The sequence below is a fragment of the Macrobrachium nipponense genome, chromosome 6 (genome assembly GCF_015104395.2).
Source record: "Macrobrachium nipponense isolate FS-2020 chromosome 6, ASM1510439v2, whole genome shotgun sequence".
NCBI lineage: Eukaryota > Metazoa > Arthropoda > Malacostraca > Decapoda > Palaemonidae > Macrobrachium > Macrobrachium nipponense.
This window is the reverse complement of record NC_061108.1, coordinates 23,278,047-23,285,546: the sequence shown is the minus strand read 5'-3', so window position 1 is coordinate 23,285,546 and position 7,500 is coordinate 23,278,047.

The following is a 7,500-nucleotide window of genomic DNA, read 5'->3' as shown; positions in this document are numbered from 1 at the left end:
CTGCATCTTCACGGACTTCATAAGAGCAGACGGTATTGCAGACTGATTTGTTGTATCTGTACTTTGTACTTGGCTTATTCTGATAGGATGCCAAATGTCCTATCTTTTTTGAGAAAACTTCAGGTGGGTAGATGTAATCTACAACACTTTCCATGCCATTTTAGTCCGTATTTAATGTGAAGTATAGCATCAACAGTTTTTGTAGCCATTTTGTTGCGAAGCGTTTTGATGTGCATTAAGTTGACTGAAGATGCGGTCTACATCCTCATTCGAATGAGGCAGCACCAGAATCTTCATGGCAGATTCACTTATTTCTTTGAATGGGTTTGCTCCATACCCATCTTTATACTTCATCACTTCATCCCAGAATTTGACTGTGTTATCTTTATTACTCCAATTTACTGAATAATCTTTTTGAACTGAATTTCAGCTGCTTCAATGACACTTTCAGTTTCACCCATGCACTCCATTAAGCCGACAATGGAATCTTTGATAGGTTTCAAACTGTTTTCCACTTATAGGAGTGATGCATTTTTTCAATATACTTATAATATTATCAGGCAGTCTCTGTTTGAAGTTGTGCTAACAATTTCAGCAAAAGCCTTTTTACACCCTAACCTTATGGTTCTCTCTGATCGTCAGTGATTTCATTGGTGCTCTTTCAATCTCTAATCCTTTTTTCAAATCGATATCCTAAGTAGGGATCAGGGTCAAGGTTTTCTTCTATGTTGGCTGTCAGGGGATCCACTCGTGAAGCTGGTAGCACCAATTTTGATGAAATTGAATTGATGAGAATAGTCAAGTCATTGAGCAGTTTTGTTTGATCAGCTGTGTTTTGACTCAAACAGTTTATTTACTCTTGGATCTCAAATAAAATAGGATGCAAGAAGAGCAGATAAGCTCTGTTCGTTTTTTTCATCACGATACCCGTCCATGCAACATTTCTGAAGTGTAGCATTTTTTCCTTTAGTCTAGTCACGTTAAATGAGTCTTTAACTCTAGCCACTGTTAAAATTAAAATATTTGGCCACAGCTGGCTCAGTTGACAGCCATCTTGTTTGGCAGTTGCTGGCGGGGGTGCCGCTCCCAAGTGTACCAATTAAGTGTTTTGGCTTTTAACTTTACTGCGATTTTTTAATTTAAAAAAATGCTCCAGGATAAAGCCTATATAGTAGCTAAGAGTAAATTTAAGAATAATAGCCTACACTAGAAATTACACCCAGAAGTTATTACTATACTCTAGTTTTTTTTACACTATACGCTAGGCGTTTTTTTCTTACACCAGATTTGAACGTCAATACTCTAGATCTAGCGTAAAATACATCCAAAAATTGGCAACAGTGTTTAAGAAGATTAAGGGAGGGTTGAATTGGCTCTGATGTTGTAGCGTCTTGGTTTTACAGTTTTGGAAGTCATTTGGGAATGAAAAGATTTGATTGGTTTGGATATATTTGCAATGTTTCTTTCCTCTTTGATAGTTGTGTTCGACATTTTGTTAGTTGATTGTTTACTTATCAGTTTTATAAATATATTCTACTTGTGCCACATTAAATCTAGACGCAATCTTGAATTTCTGTATCAGTTTTAAGGAGTTGATTACTGCTAAGAAAATCAGCACTGTGCAGCACCTCAGTTATGCTGCATGGAAATTGTCTGTTGACAGAATAAGTAACTTCCGGTCTTCCTTGCTGTTTCCCCAACGACCTTTGTACTAAGAAGCCAATGCTGACACTGGGAGACGCCATTCTCTCTCTCTCTCTCTCTCTCTCTCCTCTCTCTCTCTCTCTCGTCCGGGTTCCGTCCGTTCGTACGTACGTACGTAATCGGCTGAAAGTGAATTTGATTTAGTCTTTATGTGGGTTGTATTTGGGACTTTGTTATTTTTCTTTGTAGTTGTCTACGAACGTACTAGTGTGATGGGGGGAGGAGGTTTCGACCACTACGGAGTAGGTAGTTTCGTATTCTTATATAGGTACAGTGTAAGTCCATGTGCAGTAACAAAAAAGGTGGCTGTACATTTTTATGCTTTTGCCGTTTATATGATCTGTTCGTAGTAGAATGAAGTAACGTGATATTTACTGTCTTCGGTAAACATTCATTCACAGGGAACATGTTCTAGAAGAAATGTGACCAGCTGCACATGTGAGTACAGTGAAATGTAAAAACGTACGTTTGCATACTTAAAAGTTCCTTTGCTATAGCCGATTCCTTGGCTTTCTAGATGATAGTTGTGCTGCAGTCATACTTTTTAATAAAAGGTTAGGCCCACCGCCAGTAACTGTGAAATTGCTGCCTTGCAGTCATACTTTTTAGTAGAAGGCAAGGCCCATAACTGTGGAAATTGCTGCCTTGCAGTCGTACTTTTTAGTAAAAGGCTAGGCTCACCGTCAGTAACTGTGGAAAATTACTGCCTTGCAGTGGTACTTTTGTAGTAAAAATACTAGGCCCACTGCCAGTAAACTGTGGCTGATGACAGCAACGACATGCATCATAAAAACCCCCCTTTGCCAAACAATAACGATGCCTGATGGATACCTTTGATAGAAGGCGGTGGAGAATGCCCATCAGGGCAACTAACCCCTTAATGTAGAGATAAACGGTGGGAAAGATGATGGTGTTTACCCAAGGATTTGGAATATTTAGTATACTTTCAGGTGGCTTAAAACTGTTCCGTGTTCTTTGTGACTGGCATCAGCTGACAGGGCCACAAAATTGCGTAAATCTATCGTTAAATGTTTTAGATATCGTTTTCACTCCATTTAGGACTTTTCTCCATTTTCAAAATAAAAAAATCCATGTTCCACATATTTTTCGGTCCTAGGCATGACGTATTATAGAACAGGACCCCCAACGTCGAAAATATGTAAAAAATAGTACAAAACATGACCCTTAAAATTTAAAGTTCCTGTTCAGAAAAGCAGTTTTTTCTATTTTATTTTTATAGTAAATGTTTTTCATTTTATCTTTGCCTTTTCGTTCTTTTACCCAAATCTTAAATGCAATATTGAGGTATTATGTCTCAGTGGTCATTTTTGCATCATCCATAGAAAAAGCCTGTGTTATATCCCGTTTTGTATGAAATAATTGACTGTTTTTTGAGAACGATTTCAGAAAATCGTGAAACATTGGTTCGGTGACTAACCTGATTAATGATTCAAGTTCCCGAAGGCAGTGGTTCCCAAAACTAGGGTCCGCGGCCCACCCCGGGGATCCAGGAGGAGGAGGCCCCGTGGGACGGGCGATACAATGAAAAAAAAAATAATGTTTTGAACTCCAGAAAAAATAGATTTTGAATATAAGATGTATATCACTGATCTCTATCATCCTAGTGTGGGTGTTATCGATACTTCGGTTTGGAAGCAGCTAGCTTGCACATCTTTCTTATGTCATTAATCTAATCATAAGCTTAATTTCAATGTTATATATTTACTTATACTTACTTTGTGCAGGATTATGCAAATATTTAAATGTACTACGTTGCACTGGGTATCAGGGTATGGTGGCATGATAACTTTGATTGGCTGGTGTCCTCGGCTGGGACCTCAAACAAATCACTCCCCTCCCAAGGGGTTAGTGCCGTCACCACACCTCACGTGTGTGAACTGTAGGCATTACTGAAGGGGGGAGTATATGCATTGTCTCTTCGGACCCTGGTGCCTCCCACTTGCTACCCTACTTTACCTCCATTCCCGCTTCCTTTCTTCAGTCTTTCTGTCCAACTTCTCTAAGCGCCATTATTTCTTGTTCAAGGAGAAATTTAGGAATTAAATCACTTGATCTCGCAAAGGTAAGACTAAACAGAAACTGGGGACTAGAAGATTTGAGTTAGAGATGAATAAGAGCAGTTGTAGATTGAATATCAACAACGTAAGAGGTTTATAAGGTGAGGGATATAATACAAATGGACAATTGGAATTACGCATAGGGTGAGGAAAGATCATAAATCATAATAATAATGATTAATAATATAAAAGGAAGAGTAGTCGGCAGAAGATCTCCTTATTAAATAAAATATTGCAGTGTCGAAGGAACAGAAGTCGTTATTGAAGTGGTTTACAGTTATTATTAGAATTATTGCTCGAAGTTTCTATTTTACATTACCATTTTTTCCATTGAACACGTCTCTCTCTCTCTCGCTCTTTTCTCTCTCTCTCTCTCTCTCTCTCTCTCTCTCTCTGATCGAAGTGAATGGCCCAGTGTTTTCTGACATTGTGTTGCTAAGCATAATGTGTTGTTTTTTGAGATGGCTGCGGAGCTGTCGATTGTTTTACAGATCAAGCGCTGATTAAGCTTTTAAAGATTAGGTGTGACCGTTACTGCTATTTTTTTCAAGCCGTCCTTATGTGAGAAACAAGTCACTGCTCTCGTTTTTGTAATAATAGTGATTGATATCATATAACACTTGGCAGTCATACCAACACTTTGTATTTTGTAAGAATATTCAGGAAGTTCGTTATCTGTTAAATGTTGCGTGTACACACACTTCCAAAGTGATCCTTTCCGGAGACCTTCTGAGCCTTGTATAGAAAACGGACGTGGCAGCCTGAACTTCGAGGCCAAATAAGCTACTTAAGGGATCGACTCCTGAAGTCTTTTATGGAGAAATAAAGATTGGGTCAGGTGCTTTTCCCTTTCTTCAAAGCCGGAGGTATTTTCTTCTTAGGTCTTAGACGCTGGAAATGGTAAAACAGATTCCCGGTTATATAAAGTCGATTTGCTTGGGATCCTAGAGTTAGACTTGCGTTTCTGAAATGAACTCCCCTCCCCCATTTTTTTAAAGTTAAAGCATAGTTAATCAGAAAAATGGGAAATTCTGTTTTCTTTTTTCGTTGATTTCCTCTGATTGGTTGTCATTTGCTGCAGTTTAAAAATCCGGCCCTTGATACGCGTGTTTGTTGAGTCGTTAGATTCATGAATTCATGGATTATAAGTGGGAGTGAAAAGTAAAATAAGTTGGAAATTCAAACTGGAAAGTTTGTTCTGTTCAGATGTATATTTTATTTGGTGATGTGTTTTCTTGTTGCTTCGATTTTCCTTTTGTATTTGGCACGGCAGTTACTTTTCGTTGTGTTTACTATCGGGGCGGGGTTTCTTAGCATTTCCTTGTATCTCGGTATTATTTATTCATTTCTCAATATCTTTTAAATGGTACGTCACTTTTGCTTTGTGTCTGAACATCTCCAGTTCTCACGCAAGGTTGCAGAAAAAAAAATAAAAAATAAAAAGGAGAAGAGAAAAAAAAAAAAACATGAATAAATAACGAGCAAATTAGGGACCCCTTCTTACACAAGTTTTATGATTGATCGATCCTAAAAAATTAGAGGACGTTGAAACGACGCTCATTAGCAAAGTTTTTCAGGATTAGACTTCCCAAACCATTATGATGTAACCTGCTGCTCGAAGTCGCTGTCTTGTCTTGACCTTGGTGTTCACGTGGATCGAGATCAGCGATTGTCTCATTTCTGTTTCAGATTGAGTTCCCTGAGTGATCGAATTTTTAAAGTGACTAGTGATGACAGTACCATATTAATTAGGCTCTTTGTGAAATGAAGAATCTGTTTAGTTACGACCATATTTTCATTTTTTCCCAGAGATATCTTTTTTAGGATGTCAGTTAACGACGAGAGAGAGAGAGAGAGAGAGAGGAGAGAGAGAGAGAGAGAGAGAGTCATAATCAGTATTACATGTGAAATTCAAATAGCTAGGAGATAAAGTGACCAAAATCATGAAGTAAATGCGATGACGGTTAAACCCAAAAGAATGTCCCCCTAAAAAAAGGGGGGGTGTGGCGAATTAAAAATGTATAAATAGAAGAGGAAAATGTCGAGAATTGGGAGCGATGTGTCGGGAACCACGAAAGAAAAGAGAGGCAAAATAGTCAATTGGATGATTGACGTGTAACTATTATTATGGGTAAATCTCTCTCTCTCTCTCTCTCTCTCTCTCTCTCTCTCTCTCTCTCTCTCTCTCTCTCAGTACAAATATAAAGGAAAGATTTGTTGTATTCTAAACCTGAATGGCAAACGCCTCTCCTGGAATATGAAGCATCTTTCTCCCATTTTCTTCTGAAATCGAAGACATAATCTGCAGCTGTTCCTTTAGATTGGAAGTCAGGCGGGGTCCAAGTAAGTTTAATTTCAGGGCAATTAATTGTTCTGCTGGGAAGACGGAAAATTTTAGAATTCCTTTAGTCTGAGATAGTGCCCATTATTTCTTGTATATTTCTGACCTTGGAGGAGGAATGGAAAAAAATGATGAAAGGGGGTGTATGCAAAAATGTTTGATGAATAGATACATAATAAAATGGGATTAACGAGACGCAGAGAGAGTTAATTACGACTAATTTGTGGGTGGTTGTTATTGCAATAACAATTTGCAGACGATCCATTGTATTATACGTTTGTGTTCAATTCCTATAGAGAGTGTTCTTGATGATCTCAATTAGGAACCAGTTAATATGTGATATTTATCGTATATTTTTTTTCATATTTGCCTGAACTTAAGGAAAAACAGTAATGCAAACACTGTAGCATCGTCTCGTGATATATTCAAATATCCATAGATTATGAATCCGGAACTCATCCGTCATTTGCAAAAGATCCCTTCGTCGTTTTATTTTTTGCATTGAAAGACCTAAGTACGTGGAATTTTGAGAGCGGTCTTTTATCGTAACCATTAAAATTAAAGATTTTTCGAATACTTAGGGAACATTGTTTTAAAGCTCTTATGGGAAAACAGTTGTACTTTTTTTAGTCGTAGGAGCAATTTGCTGGTTTCCTTGATAATATTTCTGTAATATATCTGTAAAATAAGTGTTGTGTGTGTGGGTGTGTGTGTTGTGTGTGTGTGTGTGAGAGAGAGAGAGAGAGAGAGAGAGAGAGAGAGAGAGAATGTTAGTAATTTTTGTAGCATCTTTTCTTTAGAACGAAATCCGATTATCTTATTTTCTGAGAGAAGTTAATCAGGTCCCGAGTCGGTGAAAGACTTTCTGCTCTTTTTTTTTTTAGATTATGTCACAGTACTTCTTACGTTGCATTTATATAACTTGACTTTTATCACATCACCGTGATTCATATATACGCATTAAGCTACAAATGTCTTTTATTATCTAACTTGCTCTACCTCGGAATTAATATATTTTCATAAATATGTTAAGCTCTAACCACTGAACCAAGAATTCAATACGTATAGTGACGCGCCTTTGCCCACAAGGCTATCACGCGTCACTCACTGTACGTCCTGAATTCTTGGTTCCATGGTTCGAGCCATGAGCCGACGAACTTCTTATCAACTAAAAAATATATCCCCTTTGGTTAACATATTATTATGAAAATATATTAATTCCGAGGTAGAGCGAATTTGATATGAAAGGACACTTGTAGCTTAGTGCTTATATAACGTGTATCTTACACTCTAAGCCGTACAATCTCGGAAGGGCACTGCTGCTTCGAATGTTACATTTGTCCTTTCAAGGAATTCTCTACAAAGGAAAATCTTCTC